Here is a 17,057-nt window from a genome sequence, read left to right on the forward strand (position 1 = left end):
TCTCCCAAGTAACAAGCGATAGGACAAGAGGAAATGGCCTCAAGTTGTGCCAGGGTTGGATATTAGGAAAAAATTCTTCACCGAAAGGGTGGTCAGGCATTAGACCAGGCTGCCCAGGGAAGTGGTTGAGTCTCCATCCCTGGAAGTATTTAAAAGACGGGTAGACATGGTGCTTGAGGACATGGTTTAACAGTGGACTTGGCAGTGCTAGGTTAACGGTTGGACTTGTTGACCTTAAAGCTCTTTTCCAACCTTAACAATTGTATGATTCTATGTTTCATTACTTGCTAGATATTACCACAATTTGCTTGAACTTGTAGAAGTAGGTACTTTTTTTCTTTTTTATTTTTTTGAAGTAAGAATGAAATTCTTTTACTATTTTATGAGACTCTTAATGCATCTGACACAAAGAAAACAGAATTAAAGCAAATAGTAAGTCAGTTTTTACCACAATATGAAATCCTGTTTGTTCTCTGATTGCACAGCAAATGTTGACATTAACTAGCAGATATGCCACTTCCATGCCAGGGTTTCATTCTTGAAACATGAGATCAGGCTGATTCTGTGAAAATAAATATTAAAGAAAACATGCTCAGTAAAGTGCTCAGCTCATAAAGGCCCAGTGCTAAGAAATCTGGGCAGCCGCTGGCACCCCCACTGAGGCTTGCTCAGCTCGCAGCTCTCACTTTCCGAGATTTGCATTACAGTTGTACTTTTTGTAGGGAGCCAACATGATCACATTTCTATTTAGAGTTATATGACTTCAGTTTCCAGTTGTCCCCCCAACACTGTGTTTTGAATGAGCTCTTTTCTAGATACTGCAAGTATCAGTTCTTTTACTATTTTTCAGCTGCTTCTGTTTCACGATAACCTGGCACTTCCTCAGCTTGTTCAGTTACAAAGCAGGAGACTTGTTTTTTTAGTGTTATTTCCTTCTCTTTTTGAGCTTCCGCAGGTTCCAGAAATGGCCCTGCAATTAGACCGAGCTTGCTGCATGCTTAGTCTTCCTTCACAGATGTACAGAAGTTAAACGTGGCACACATTCCCCTCGCCTGATCTTCGTAAGCTGTTAGGACCTAAGCAACTAATGTACTAATAGGACACTGTCAGTGTCTCCCCTGAGCTGACATTCTTGGCTATAGAGCGAAGACTGGTTCTAGGTGCGGAAAGTAGTAACCAAATGCAGCTTCTGGCTCTAGGTGGGGACAGTAACAGCCAAGTTCATTCAGCCTTTGGTTACGAGCTTTGAAGATGTCTAGTCTGATGGAGTGGACCCACTTTCTGTTGCCCCCTTATCTTCTCTACAACCCCTCCCCAAAGAGGCAGAAAAAGCCACAAAGTTATAGAGAACTGAAAAGGTTAGGGGAGCCTGAGCAGTTACTGAGGACTTCTGCCCCGCAGCCATGTAGTAAACACCATATAACAAGTTTTCAATTCTGTATTCCTGTAGCAGCAAGAGGTCCTGGACAGGCAGAAGCTCCATAACGCCAATGTGCTATATGTGTGTGTATCCACTCCATCCTTTCTCTGAAGATTTCCGAATTGTAGACCTACCCTTCAAGGACCGGCCCCGCAGGTAGACCCTCTTCATTTTCAGTGATGCTCTGTGACTGTCCTGTGAACCAGCTCCTTTCACAATCAGGGTCCGAGGAAAGACTAGATGAAAACATCTACATGAGTAAATATCTAATATAAAAAAAAAAAGGAGAGGGAAATCCTCTTCCCTAGGGTTACATTTAAAGTTGAATAGGTAGTTCTGGGTTGAAAGGTTAGGAAGAGAAATTATTTTTGTTTCAGGTGGAGCTCTTGTTGGAGGCAAGTGTTGAAATGAGAGAGCTTTGGTGTTAAGAAAGTTTCTATGCTCAAGTAAGTGGTAGCTGAGAATTTGCTTTAAATAATTTCAGTAAAACTAGTGAGCAGGGAAATTAATTTCCTTTCAAAATGATGTGGTGGAAAGGCAAAACCTTGGGTTACAGCTCAGATAAAAGAAAAAGGTAAATGCTCTGCATTAAATTCCTTGTGCATTTCGTACTTTTACAGACATCTTTGAAATTTATAATGTAGATGCACTGGTTTGAAGTACTAGCTCACCTTGCCTGACCTCCCCCATTACACAGGCCTTTGAATCTGACCCTGTAATTTCTGCATCAGGCACCTCTCTCTCTGTTTGAGCTATAACATGTCTCTTAGATATCCATCTAGTCTTGACTGGGAGACTGCAAATAAAGGAAATCCATCACATCCTTAGGTAGCTGTGTTTAAATCACTAAGATAAGCCTGTACATCTAAGGCTTTCCCTGAAGACAAGAGAGCAACAAGAATTTGCTGAAGAGGCCAGCACTTGTGGGAGGGTAAGAGTCTGCAGATCCAGCCATTATTTTCATAAAGCTCAGAAATGGGGAAAAAACAAAATGCTGCTCTAGTTCCAATAGAACATAAGCATAACATCATTCTGCAGAGGACTTAATGTGAAATGTATGCTTCACAAAGTTAAAGGGCTTTGGAAGACCAATGGACTTTGGTTTATTAATTACTTGGTTTTCAAGGCTGGTGGTTGGGTGACAAGGCAATAATGCTATAGTGAGGACAAATTAAAAACTCTTTGAGAAAAGGGGGGTGATGCTACCTGTGAAGACAATTCTAATTATTTTTGTACTATCTGATTACAGATCATGTTCTGGTGTCCCAACAGTTTCAAAAATTGCTTTGAAAATATTTCACTTATGATTTTGGCATTTGGGGAGAATTTGGTGTCTATACCAAAGACAGGTGAAATTTAAGCCCAGTTATAAATTAACTAAGTTGTCTGAGGTAACACTACATGGACTATTTTTATTTCATGCCGATGACCTCCAAGTGATGTTACTCTCTAGTAATGATAAACATCAACCCAGATTTCAGTTTTGTTTTTCTTTCTAGATAATAGGTAATTAGTATATATAGTAATATATATAGTATATATAAAAGTATAGTCTTTGTCAAAATCTATATTTACAGTTTCTCAACCCTGAGCATGAGGTTTCAGCTGGATTGATTTCAATAACATTAGAGAATATACTTTCTATATTATTCAAGTGATATACTTCTTACCAAAGTTTGAACAAAGGTGCCGACTTGAACCATCTGATGGCTCTATGTCTTTTTTATGTAGATCTTTTGATATGTTTTAACATATTGAAGAGTTTTCTTGTCTTTCTGTGGTTTTTTTCCCTCTTATCTACTAAATCTTTACTGTAAGCTTCTAATGTTCTTACATTTTTGCTTCATTCCTTTTCTGTCTCCCAGTTTCCTTAATACAGACCTCCTGTTCCTAGTGCCCATCCATCAAAAATCCCAGACAAAAATAATCAGTGTGGGTGGCTCCTGGGTGCAGGTGGAGCTGGGTGGCAGCAGCCCGGAGCTGAAGCTGCCTTGTGCGGGGTGGATCTCAGCTGGTGTCCATCAACGCTCCTGTGGTGGAGCACTTTGCTCTCTTTTCATGACATTTCACTGGGAAGGGTTTCTGTAAGGTGCGTGCTCACTCTGTGAAACAAGTCCTGGGTGACTCACTCAGAAATAACAATAGGATGTCCTCTGAGGTGACACATGTAAAAATGCCCTTTTCAATGACACCACCACCTTTGGATGCCTGATTTCACTTTGTATTCAAAGAGCATAACTTCCCATTCATTTTTTTCATGTCTTTTATTTGTTGTTCCACCAGTTAGATATGTGGAGTTTAAAGCAGAAGATTTAAATCATCTGGCTTTACAGTGAAGTCAGTTCCATGTTTTCCTATTATTAGATTTGTTTTTACCTGGGTTAGCTTCCCCATCGATAGTGCTTTACTTTGTCTTCTGCTCTTCTTCCAATTACAGACATCCAAAAGAGATTTTGCAGTATTTAAGACGACTGAGGTAACGCCTGGGTTATATTGTTCCACGTGTTTCTCTGTTCATCTAGACCACTTCAGCATTACGTTTGCTTTCATGCTATAGAAAGAGCCATTCCACATTTTTAGTGCATCTTAGGACAGAATGACCAGTATTGTTCATAAATGACTGCACAGGCATCTGAAAGCTATTCTGGTTAATTTAACTAGACCAGTATAATGAATATGAAAATGTGAAGGAGCCTTTCTTAGATTCAGGAAAATCTCTTTCAAGGTTAACGAGATTCCTTCTGCCTCTCCTCAGAAAACTGCCCAAACAAGCACTCTAGTGTTTTTTTTTTCCTTTACAGAAGTCTCTTAAGAAAGGGAGCAAGTGGGTCATCATCAGGTCAAGAGCCTTGGTTATGAACGCTACCTTTCACTTGCTTGAATAGGTAATCACACGGCCCTGCATAACGTTTGGTACAGCCTTGTGTCACCGGTTGTTAGAAATGAGGTAACTTGTTTATGGATGGAGGCATCAAGTGTGTGGTTCTGTAGCTCAAATTTTTATGCAGTGCATTATTTCTCCCTGCCCAACCAAAATTTCATTAATGATGGTACAGAACAACTTTGTTAAGGAAGTAGAACATGCTGGATTTGTTTAAGAGCAATTATTTCAAATGCAGTTGACCTGTAGTTTGTGGGTAAAAGTACATTTAAATAAGCTTCTAAATATGGGACTTGGGCAGTGTATCTTATCATAAAAACACTTACTATGACTGAGGTAAGAAAACAGAAGAAAATGGAAACTGCTTGGGTACCTGTGGCATGAAGACCAAGGTATCTAGGGGAAAAGAAAGATGAGTAAGAGATTGGAAAGTAGAGTGTCATTCATTAATCTATCACCATACATCAAGCTTTCTTAAGAGAAATTACATAGGTTGTTATCTGAGGATACAAAAAATACATAAGAAAGTTTATGTTTCAGGCACATAATATAATTAAGTAAATACATTTAGTTAGTAGCCCAGTTTCAGGAATATGGATGAGATCCACTAGTCTGCGGTAGCTGCCTACACCAATTTAACACAACTGGAGGAATTTTGTCTGCTTAGAATTGCTCATATGCAACTCTTCTGAAACTTCTGTTATTACCACTACAATACTGGAAATCATGAAAGACTTAGGGAATTTAGGACTCCTATGAACAACATACCAGTACATTAAAAATCACCATTCTTATGTCTTACTGCAGCTTAGAACTAACCGAACTGGAAGCAAATGAAATATAATTTTTGCACAGAATAGCAGGAATGTGCTCTACAGAGCATTTGGCTACAAAGATGTACACTTCAAGGAATCTATTGTACAAAAATATAAAGGGTTCCCTTTTTTTAGCAGGCAATGAGGAAAAAAAAAATGTGTAGATTACTGTGCTGTGGAAACTTTAGAGAATTGCTCTTCAAGGTCAGGAGCACGCTGGTAGGCTTCTACAGTTACCAGTGCTGTTTTCTGTGCAAAACTTTTCCATGAAAAAACTTTTTAAACTTCACAGTAGAGATGGGATTTATTGCACTAGCCATTAACTGTTTAAAAGTTAGGATCCTATACCAAAATAACTGTCTATTTTAGGGAAAGGAAAGAGGTAGACACCAGGTAGCAACTCTTCCCACCTGTTTGTAGATGGCTGTCTGATGAGGGAGTGGGTACTAAAGTCCTCATTAATCTCTCTTCATCCATGAGAAGCAGAGGACCTACCATGGTGTTAGGCAGAGCATTGGAAATATGAGGTAAAATGTTTATTTTCCAAAAGCAATTAGGTGCTAGTGAGGTCTTGCCTGTTTTGGGCACTGCTTCTGAAGGAACTGGCTAGAATTTGGCAAGTGCTGGCCTATCCAGTGAATGACGATATTAAAAAATAAAAGCATTAAATTTGGAAGGCAGCATCCAAATAACTCCCAGTGGTTTCTAAACTGTATCTTGAAAAAAAAAAAAAAACAACCCTTATGCTGCTTCTATAATAAAATTAACAGAGCATAGTAGGTTAGTACTGTTCAGTACAATCCTCTGACTTCCAGGTCCCTTCCAGACCACTTTGCAAGTCCAACTTGCTTCATTATTAGCTCATGTTACGAATACAGAAGCAAATTGTGTACAGCCTCCATCTACATTAGGCTAGATGTATTTTGGATCTGTTTTCCTATGTCCTACTTTGATTACTTGTTTTATTTTGATTGCTTCACAGGATATCAGTAATTATTACGGAAGCAAAATGACATTAAATCAAAGTTTCTCCTGAAGGTTATGGGAAGTATGGACTCACAGCCCAGGAAACCTTACCAGATTCAAGTCGGTTATACAGTCTGTAACCGCAGAAGTGTTTTAGGAAATTTTCTTTCATTTGTCTTAATTTTATGTATCATGAGGTGCTTAATAAGATGCCATGTGTAATGCTGAAGTGACCTGCTTCTACTTTACAAGTGCAATTACCTAAAGACAAGCTGGTTTTTGTGCAGTTTTCTGCTGGGATGTTGAGGAGACGGCAGGTGGTAAAGCAGTCGGTGCCAACTATTACAGCGCTGCCCTTCTGGAAAGTTAAGTCGAGGTGAAAAATGTTACCACATCTCTGGGTCACCTTTCCCCTCTGAGCCTCCCACTCTGGAGGGAAGCCTCCCTGTTCAAAGGCTCGCATTGTACCCATGGTCTTTCTAAATAACATAAAACGCACCTTGGTTCGGTGTGGGTGGGCAGTTAAAGCTAAGGTAAACAACCTGCATTGCCAAGCAATATTTTTTTAAGCAGTAGGCAAGATGCATTTCAACAGATGTGTTTCAAAAGGAATAACCACAAAGATATGGGAAACACCTGCAAGCCTTTGTTGTATGGGACTCTACAGTGGGACCCAATGGGAGTGCAAAGCCCATCTGTAACTTCTCTGCAAAGCTGTTGAAACAACATCTGCAAGGCAGGGAAAAAATGCACCTATTGATCGGGCATGTTTTGTTTGTGAAAATGAGCACGGGTGTACACAATAGTCACTGTAAATGTGAATGTAATTGCCTCCCCATTATTAGTGGGAGAGGGTGGGGTAGAGAAAGGGCCAGAGGGGTGGTGGCCCCTCCAGAACAGCCCAGGATGGCACATCTGCACCCAGCTGTGTGACACAGCACCGGCTGTTTACCTAATGTCTTTTGAGATCTCAGGCTCAAGTTTTACTTACTGACATCCCCACGGGTACAGCTGTGATTCATGGATGTCAAGTTAATGGCCCATTTTTGTCAAACACACCTTGTCTTGGATAGTTTCATTTGATGTCTTGAAAATATCATCACCTTGAATAAGGAGGAGACAAGCATCTCTATAGGAACACGTGACTTTATATCTAACGAGTTTATAATCATTCGTAGATTAAGGCCAGAAGGGAATATTTGATGTCCTACATAGTACAGGGCAGGCTGCATTACTGCACAAAAGGATGTATTTTAGAAAGACATCCACTTTTGTTTAAAAAAATTTAAGTGATGGGGAATCCATCCATGAGAAGTTCTTGCAGTGATTGACTGCTATCACATAAAAGTCATCACCTTTTTCCAGTTTGAATTTCTGCCACTTCAGCTTCCAGTCTCTCAATCTTACTATTGCTTTGTCTGACATGTTTTAAAAAAACCCCTCTAATATAATATATATTTTTTTTATCCATTTCACTCTAGACTGGGGTCTAGATAGCGGCAGGTCACCTTTGGAAGTTTAAATAGGTCTAGCTTCTAAAATTATTCCCAATTTTCCAGAGGTCATATTATTCTTTCATCTGTATTTTGGCCTGTCTCCAGTGTTTCAATAACAGAAAGAGTACGCACAATTCTTCCAGATTAGGTCTTTTTATTTCTTATTCCCTCTACATTTCTTTATAAACTTACCCCTTGGTTATAACATGGTTGACACCTTTCCCAGCTGATGAGCTGCCACGAGGAGCAGCATGCCTGGCAAGGCAGGGCAGCTTCTGCTCCAGCCCCAGGCTCAAGGAGAAAAAGGAAAACAGGGCAGCCACTTCTTCTTGGGTCCCTGGGTGTCCTGATCCTCATGAACACTGCCAAAAATACGGTAAATTAGAATAAATGGGATCTCACTGAAGGAACCCCATCCCCACAAAGTGGGTCTGGTGCTATGAGAAGGATTGACTTAACTCATCTACATCTGTAACAACTTAGGAAAATACCACAGTTACGTACAATCCTAGTTAATGTCATTGCATCCCTATAAAAGCCATCACAGCAGTGGTCTGAAGTCGTGGCAGTAATACAGCTTGGAGCTGTAGAGGTCTTGGACCACATAGTGTGTTTATTTTGTCAAAAGCCTTTTCCTGGACTCTAGCTGCAGGCTCTAGCCTGTATTTGCATCATATTTTACTAGCATACATGGCCTCTCTCTCCCACTGATCCAAGCAAACTGGAGGTCATGTAGCCATGATTGGTATGGGAGTGATTCTAAGGGAAAAAAAACTGCAGAGAGACGGGGATAGGAGTGGAACTGAGTTATATTTGTCTACAAAACCACTATGTAGTCATATCCCCCCAGCAATAAAAAAAATCTAGGATATACAAAAATACATCACTGCCTTATGTTGGCTGAAGCTAATCTGTATCATTATAGGCTTAAATGAACCCCCAGTAGAAAGACTCTTGTTGGATGAGACCCAGCTTGGGGCTCTTCTCAAAAACTTACTGTACAGATTTCGCCACCATGAGACACTGATCTGTTTCCTGCATCTACTTAGACTCAGATCTATGTACTTTGGTCTTTAAATAACCTATTGCTACTCTTTAGGGGGTTTTCTCAGTCCTGTAGAAGTGGAAGGTAACTGGGGTTCTGGCTCACATACTGTGAGTGAGATTTTTCACCAGTCTCATTATAAGATCTTTTCAGAGAGCATGACCCAGAAAACATCAGGCTTTACCTTTGTTGAGCTCTCAGTGGCAGGCAGTAGCAAACCCGTCCTTTCAGTGTTAAACTGGATAGGTTTGATCGAGAAACAATTGCAAGGTAATAAATAGGGAATCCCAGGATGCAATTTTTACAAGTTTGCTTTTCACAGAAGCACACTGTACCACAAGTGTGTAACAAGTTATTGAGCTTCTAATGTTTTACATTTGTTTTCTCAGCAGAAGAAAGATCTCCTCCCTTTATTGGAATAATATGAAAAATACAGAAGTGAAAAACCTAATGAGAGACCATCTGAGGCTGAGGGGATGCTTACAAACCCTGGGATTTTGATAGGTTTAAAAAAATGAAGATCAAATATCTAACCATTTGAAGTTTTCTTCCATGGGTTGTTTTCGTAGTGAAAAGTCACATATGGTTCTACATTGATATTTCATTGTAAGAAAGAGGAGAGAAGACAGGGTGCATGTCTGTCTCCCATTCTAGGACACAGGTCCAAGTCATATATTGTGATTTGTTCAAATATTTTCACTGTCCTACAGGAATCAGAGAATTTTTCTTCTCAAAGTTTGCCGTCTCAGGTAGCCTTCCCACTTCTGTTATATTGCAGAAAGAAGAGGTGTGCAGTGCTATGCACCTGTGTCCTGTAAAACGCTACTGAATTTGCAGTCCAAAGACTAATCTCTCAGATGTTGGAGGTGAATTAAATGTCCCAGCAGTAACGGGACATTGCTCCCTTCTTGCTCTCGCTCCTGGGATGATGCGACTATAGGCAATGTTACAGTCGGTGCTATGCACCACAACAAAGGCAAATCAGAGAAGAATAATAGTTCTAAGAGCACGATGAAAAGGAAATAAGAGGATTAAACAATTTCTTTGTCTCCTTACGTTCACCAGACTGTTCTCAAATTGTAGTCAGTGACATGATAAAGATCCACTCTGTCAGGGAGGAAAAGAATTACAGGGAACACTGCTCGGGGGAAATGTTGCTTTGCTCAAGGAGTGCTAATGTTGTATTAACACAGTCCCGAAAGTTTAATGGCTGTTCTCATGCATTAAGTGCAGTGGACTTTGGTTTAGAAGACTGCAGGAAATGGCAGATTTGTGCTCATTACGCTATTGATAAGCAGAGAAGCTACTTAAAATGTTTTCTAAATTCTTTTTGTCTGGCGGGTGACTGATTACTCTTTTTGGATTAATGGATCATTAATACAGGTTGTCCCTGCAGGGTCAGGTCCTGCTCCTTTCCTACTGGCAAGTTAAAGCATGATACAAGTATGCAAGTGCCAAACCCGTCTTTTCTTGGTGTCACACAGTAAAGTACTGGAATGCCAAACAAACAAAACACGTCCCGTTGCTGTCAAAAGCCTGTCATGCTGGTACTAAAAACTAGAACTATAAAAGGAAAGGTCATTTCTATCCCTTTGCACAGAAACTAATGTTTTTGTTATGTTTACCAAATACATGAAAGGATCCTGATCCGTAACTGGAGCCGAAATACAAAAAAATACTGACATGACAGCAGCACGGATGTAAAATAGCCAACTAACTTCACACTGGATTTTGAGTCCTGTTTGGTGGAGGACTAGTTTTCTAATAACCCGTGTCTGGGTCTCATTGGAAGTCACGCATGGAGACCACTTGCCTTTTTCCCTACCAGCAATACTTCTCTTCTTTCAAGGATGACAGGCCAATAGCATCCCAGGGCGTGCTGAGCTGCTGCCAGCAGTATTTCTCCTTTGTGGATCAAATAGCAGGAATTGGAATGAACCTTCCTCAAATTCTCTTTTAGGATCTCCTCCAGGCAAAACTTTGAGGTTTGCATAACTCTGAAAAGTAATCTGACTTTACTTTGGCAATGAAAAGGAAGCCTCTTATTTGTGCCAAGCAAAAATATATTTCTTCTTAGTAGCATTTTTTTCATTGCTAATATGTCATTTCTATCTTCACTCTTTTTTTTTTTTTTCTTCTCTTGCTGTGATTTTCCCCTCTTTTAAGGACATTTTTATATATACTGTTTCAGGCATGCTGAGACAAGAGTAAGATATTTGCAGTAGTTTATCAGAATGCATTAATTTGATGTGGTCAAAAAAACCATTTCAGATAGTGATCTGAATGTGTTGTTGAAAACTGAAGGATTATATGAAAAAATGGAAAAACCAATTTTCCTTTGCTTCTTGAAATGCTCCCAGAAGCCTCAATAAGGACAATCCAAAAAAGAAAATAAGAATGTCACTTTGCAATTAATAGATAGAAATGTGTTTTTAATACAATGTAATACATCATTGCCAGAATAATAGTAAAGCAGCTATCATCTTCATTTTTGGTCAAGGCAAAGAATTTTTGTGACGCTTTTCATTTTCTCATATAAAATCTTATTTTTAGTTTGGAGCCAACTACAGCCACAGAGATGTCAAGACATGGTACTTTCTGCCGTTAGAAGTTTGTGTTAGCAGTTACAAGAAAGCTTAGTTCAGGACCTACAAGATCCTTTGGACAGTTTCAGGAGATGGCTCGTGTCTGAAAGGTGGATATATATATTTATTTACTCAAAAAAAAGAAAAAAGGGGTAAAAAAGATGCATGTATGTCTTCTCAGTGATATAGCTGTGGCTGCTTCTTGCAACAGCTCTTGCGGTGGGTTCTTTTGAAATTCCTGAATGTAGCAAGCTCTATAATGATAATCTCGAATTCCTGGTGATTTTCTAATGTTCTGGTGTGTCTCGAAATATCACAGATATGCCCCTACCTTTGAATGATCATGCTCCCCTTGTTCACGCTTTAATCTTTTTGGAAGAGGAAAGAGAAAACAGTCTAGTGGTACATTATGTATTTAAATCAAGAAATGTCAGAGAGGCCATACAAAGAGGGGAGCTGCTAAGACAGGTTGGAAAGAGGTCAGGCTGGATCACATCGATCACTAGTTACAGCTTTAACCATATAGAGGAAAATCACCAAGGCACAATATTGGCAATGCACAGCTTTCATCGTACCTTTGTCAGCTCTGTGGGTGATGGAGTACAGGTTGTAAGTCCTTGATGTTAAATATGGTAATGCCCCGTGGAGTGGAAGTTAATAATAAAGAGAGGAACAAGGGAATACAATGTTGAACAAAAAGGGCAGGTTGGAGTGATTTATTGGGAGGGCTGAATTTCTCATCACTATGTAATGAAGAAAAAGTTTTTAAAACACCAGAAGGTTTTAGGCTTTCTATGGCTAGAGAGGAGTGCTTTGCAGTAAGACGAGTAGGCAGAGGATGCCCTTGTCTTGCATGGCATAATTATCCTGTAGTGAAAAGCACTTATTCTCTTCTGTGTGCTCTCTTCAAGCATTTACTCTCTAATCCGTCTCATAAATTAAGAGACAACAATCACCTACTGCTTTTCAAAGTTGCCTGTTCCTGTTTGATGTCATTGTGCTTAATTCATCCTTTACACCAGGGTTAAGCCTGGCTTGCTTTTTTTAGTGCTGCCCCTATTTAATCTTCTTAATTTATGTGATGTGCTGATATTTGTTTAGAACTCTAAAATAGATATAAATAGTAAAATGGAGACATCACTGAAACAAAGAGAACCTCAGTTAATAAGAACTGGAAAGTAATCTTCTTTCTGTCTTCTCTAAAGAGATCACATTCATGAAAAGAAACTGTGTAAAGAGGAAAGGGTTCTTTTTGTGACAGATTGTTTTTTAAAGAGAAAATAGAACCCAGGAACAGATTTTTGCTATCTTTTTTTGGTATTACATCACAAATACAGAGCATAAGAGATGACACGATTTAGAACATCTTTGTACTATTAGATTTCATTCATTATTGTTTTAATGGAAAAGACCATGTTTTCAGAAGCAAAAGATGCATCATTTATTGACCACACAAGACAAAATCATCTATCAATTTTAACTCTCTAGCCCATAAAAACATTAACTGAATTAAAGTTATCACTTAAAAATACTTAAAAATTTTTTCTTTATTTTCCTGCAACCTGACAAACCTTAGGATGGGCAGCTGTATCCATTTTTGAGAAGATGGTGGCAGAAGATACATTGACAACCCATGCAAAGGTCAATCCTGTCAACTCTCATTGCTGATCGGGCTAAAACACTCATCTGCATAGCAGGTACTGTAATCCAAGTTTATGACAGACCCAGCAGGACTTCTCTAGAACCTAATTTAAGTATAACGTTACAGAATGGTGACAATGGAAGAAAACGGTGTAACAGGGTTGACCTTGACCATGAAATAGATTCCTCCTGGTGTGTAAGAACTTCCAGCTTAGTCTTCTGATTTAAATGATCCCCTCAGCCATACAGAAGTTGTTGTTTGCACCAGTTGCTGTTTGTCTTGCTATCCCTGTGCATTATATAGCAACATGCCTGCATTCCTGAGATTCATTCCTTTTTGCTTACTCAGTGCCTGTTTATATACCTTTGCTCATTTAATAAGACCAAAGGAGCCATTTTGTCACCCACCTAGCCTCGCTGCAGCTGAGTTTACAGTCAGTCTGGTGGAGAAGCTGTGAGTAAGATTTATCATTTGCCATTTCTCAGCTGGGCTTTCTCATTTGAATGGCTAAGAAACCTCAGGCTGAACAAGGTCATTTTATGGGAGTTATAAAACTCTATCCCAGTAAAGCTGGCTAATCATTCCATCTCTTCTAGACCATGATTGCCAACTAAATTTGTTGTAACTGTTCAGATTAAGGAGATGTTATTTAGATTAACAGTTTATGAGTTTTTTTGATTGGAAGGATTGTTCACTGTGGTGCCTTCACATAACAATAAATGAGAAAGGCTATATCAATTAAGTTTATCAGCAGCATTGCTGGGAGAGATGGAACCTCAAATGGCAAAATAATATCCCTTTATACAGGATGCTCAAAGGAAATAAATTAAACTGCCAAAAGTGTGGGTTTTGTTGCAATGATTACATTGATTTTAGCTTGTTAGTCCACTGAGCTTTGCTGGTTAAGCAGGGATTTTTTTTCTGTCTTCCTAAGCAATAAAATTATGCCAGCAAAATTTTTAGGTTTTAGACAGAATGTAAATGACATATTCCAGTTGAATGATCTCAAAATTTTTTGTGTATATCTCAATCGCACAAGTGTCCTCTTCAACACCAATTTACCAAAGCTGGTTTTGTAAGTGCATTAGATGTTCAGTTGCTTTTATATATAATTTTGTAAAACAATAGCAGCATAAAATACAAGAAGAACCTTATTCCTCAAAGTAAGTCTTTGTGACTTTCAAATACTCGACATTTCTCAAATAATCCTCTAACGCTCTGTATTTCTCAAATAACCATTCTTCTTTGCAATAATTAGTTCTGGAAAACACCGAGAATTACAGACTTCTAGGTTCAAGTCCTGTGTGGCAGAAATGGAATTCTTAGAGATCAGCAAAAAGGAAGAAACATGGGGTCTACAAAAAATAATTAGATGGCTGGTTGGTGGTGATTTACTGAGATTAAATTTCATCAAATATAGGAGAAATAAATTTCAAAGAGTAATTAGAAAAAGAGATGCCCATCATTTATCTCAGAGGATCCAGTTTATTGGGCTGGCATTTTCAGCTTTCTGTATTCCTCTAGTCCAAACTTTGCGTGTGTTCTCGTGTGACTGATTACACATGAAAGCAGGCACTGAAGTTTCTTCGGATGCTTAGTTACCTTCCATTTTCCTAGGAAAAAAATTAAAATGTTCTATGCTCTAAGTCACATTGAAATAATCCAGGACTGTGATTCAGCTGTTTCAGGTCTATTGCACACTCCAAGTGGAAAAGCCCCTCAGCCTTCTGTCAAAAACATATGGAGATAATATGGTGGGAAGTGGAACGACTAGCAGTAATCAGCCCGTTTTGGCTCCTCTGAGAGTGGTACCAGATTCCTCCCCCACTGGAGCTACTCAGATCACAACAGAAGAGCACCTGACTCTCAAAATGCTGAGCTTCTGTGGTCCCATTGATGCACTTGGAAACGTAGGTCCTCAACTGTCTTGAAATCTGCTAAGTTTTGCAGTTATTTGGATGTTAATTTGCTCATGCATAGATTATGTGCTTGGCTTTGTTCTTCAAAGGGGCCACTCTTTTGGAAGTCAGAGGCTCAGGTCTGTACTCATGTAGCATAAGCCATCGTGCCCATTAACTCAGCTTCATTTGTTTGGAAGAGTCTTCCCTTTCCTGTGATCTCAGTAGGTTTTCTCTTGCATTCTCCTTATCAGCTTTCCACATTCAATAACCAGAGCACAGTAAGACCTTCTTTCCGCTCCTACCACTAAAAATGAGCTGTCATTCCCAAAACTTTCCCACCTCATCCATGTTTTCTCACAGCCATGTCTCCCTCTGTAAATTGCCCTTTGCATTTGAATTTGCTCAAAGCTTGGGACCTCTTACCTGGGCACTGCGTTGCTGCCTCTTACATGAGGAACCAGTACCTGTGCTTCCAAGCAGAAATTTATGCTAGGGATGGAGAAAACACATCAGAGCAAGCTTCTTCTGCTGGTTGGTTCCAGAAACCCCTGCTGAGCTGGTGTCTGCAGGCCTGGTCACCTTGGTATAACGATATTTCTAGGCAGACCATGACCTTGTGTCCACTCTTCCCCTGTTTTACATACAGAAACCATTGCCAGGGCCAAAGGGTCTGGTTGGCTCCTGGCTCATCCCTGGTGTGATCCCCCCAGGGCTACTGAAACAGCCCAAAACTCTGTTGGCTTCACTGTGATCTTCACTGTGAGCATCTCAGCTGCAGCTAACAGCAATGATTGCTTCCTCTGGGCATTTTGTGCCTAACACTTTGTTATAGCAAGTCCTCAATGAAGGCTTAAATTAGCATGTCTAGTGTTAGAATGAACGTATTTATCTTAGGCTAACATGACCACAGTTAATAATCATGGTGTAATTGAAATTTGCCTTTGACATCACCTCCCGACCGACTAATTGGATTGTGTCTAGTTATTCTCTCTTTTTTTTTTTCCTGGCTATTCTGATCAGCCTGAGAGGTAACTCCCCAGCAGTATTAAACTAAAACTAAATTGGCCTGTCACAGAAACCAAGGCATGAGTTCATTTTTTACACTAGAGACCTTCCTGAACAAGTTAAGCAAATGAGGTGAAAGTTTGTGCTTTGGTGCATGGTGGAGCTCAGCGACTTCTTGTGTCACCCAGCATTTTGGAAGTCACTTTTGCTGTTGCTTTGCTTTCATCATAATTATTTCCATCAGGACAATATGGGTTTTAGATGCTTCCAAATCTGAATGTTAACATTATATTCACTCACCATGTGTAAATGAACATATGAATTGTGGAATATTAAAATTATGTTCTTGGGGTAGTTTAGAGCATATAACGCACCCTTCATAATGCTATTTATAAACATGGAGAGAGAAGTGAATCTCTTAGTTAAAACAGCCAGCTGACTATGTGGCTTACAATGTATAAAGCACTTCCCTCATAATGTTTGCATTTGTGGGAATATTTCTTTTTCCTACACTTTGTCATGCACTGATTTTAAATGACTGATCTCTTGCACGATAGCCTGTGTGGCTGTGATACAGCTGGCAGGCAACCTAAGGCATTCTTTAATTTTTAAATAAGTTAGTTAAAATAACAGGGATTGAAACTGCGGCTATATTAAACTTGATATAAATAACCTGACTTACATAAAGACAGCTATAACTTTATAACTTGAATTCATCTACAGATTCTGTATCACTTCATCTGTTATTCTAAAAACATTTATAGGGAAAACATACTAGCTGACTGTCCATGATTTTTCTTGGAGGGACAGAAGGGACTTTTGGTCCTTGAAGTCACCTCTTAATTTCTTAAAACTGTAAAGAGCAACAGGCCACCATGTTACTCTATATACACACAGACTATCTGAATAATACAGAGATCAATTTAAATGCTAAGTTTATTTTTTCCACTATGAGAAGCATGTGATATTTCCACTAAATGCCTGCATGAATTCACAGCTGCTGTAAATTAGCAAATTTCCATTAACTCCTTTCTGGATGCAATGTAACTTTAAAAAGTGCGTGGCATCATTATCGAAAGGGTAAACACGGAGAGATCAGCCAGGATCTTCAGACACAACTAACTCCCTGTATCTTCAGTGGGGAAGCATCATACACATTATGCAGAAATTTTGTGTGAATTTATCATCTTAGACAACTCAAAGTGTGGGGTTTTTTTCTTACTCTAGAAATGGTATAGCTATGTCACATATGCTAGAGAAAAAAAATATTTATAATTTAAGTAATATATATTACTTAACAC

The 17,057-nt window shown here is 39.2% G+C and overlaps 1 long non-coding RNA gene across 1 annotated transcript; it reads left to right on the forward strand.

The window, feature by feature from the left end:
* The first annotated feature begins 1,472 nt into the window (after positions 1-1,472).
* On the forward strand, positions 1,473-14,662 carry LOC148054875 (uncharacterized). Its single transcript, XR_015706657.1, has 3 exons — positions 1,473-1,576; positions 12,785-12,905; positions 14,530-14,662. It is a non-coding gene; the product is annotated as an uncharacterized LOC148054875 (long non-coding RNA).
* Positions 14,663-17,057: the final 2,395 nt, after the last annotated feature.

Source organism: Nipponia nippon, unplaced genomic scaffold, assembly GCF_047370975.1.
Source record: "Nipponia nippon isolate SJK-2023a ecotype South Korea unplaced genomic scaffold, ASM4737097v1 scaffold_3, whole genome shotgun sequence".
Taxonomy (NCBI): Eukaryota; Metazoa; Chordata; class Aves; order Pelecaniformes; family Threskiornithidae; genus Nipponia; species Nipponia nippon.